Source organism: Gavialis gangeticus, unplaced genomic scaffold (genome assembly GCF_001723915.1).
Source record: "Gavialis gangeticus isolate Ggan-Ray unplaced genomic scaffold, GavGan_comp1, whole genome shotgun sequence".
In the NCBI taxonomy this organism is placed as follows: domain Eukaryota; kingdom Metazoa; phylum Chordata; order Crocodylia; family Gavialidae; genus Gavialis; species Gavialis gangeticus.
In genome coordinates, this window is record NW_017729030.1 from 32,421,988 (window position 1) to 32,422,475 (window position 488).

The window sequence follows — 488 nt, forward strand, 5'->3', positions numbered from 1 at the left end:
TAGCTCTCTATGTCAAGGAAAGCTACTCATCCCTGCAAGCTGACATTGGCACCCACAGTGGACAACATGAGACCCTCTGGGTTAAAATCTATGGGGAACACGGCACAGGGGATACTATGGTGGGAGCCTACTACAGACCTTCTACCCAGGGTCAAGAACTTGACCAAGAGTTTGTCAGGGAATTAGCTGAGGCCACGCGCTCCCAGTGCATGATTGTCATGGGAGACTTTAACTACCCAGACATCTCATGGGAGGAGTGCTCAGCCAAATCCGAGCTTTCTCTCATGCGTGGATGACCTCTATCTGACGCAGGAAGTCTATGGGCCGACGAGAGGTAAAGCGCTGCTCAACCTTGTACTGGCAACTGGGGACGACCTAATCAGTGACCTAACAATCAAAGGGAAGCTGGGTGACAGTGACCATGAGCTGATCACCTTCACCATCTGCCGTAAAGCTGGCAAGTCAGTCAGTAATACAGAAGTCCTTGA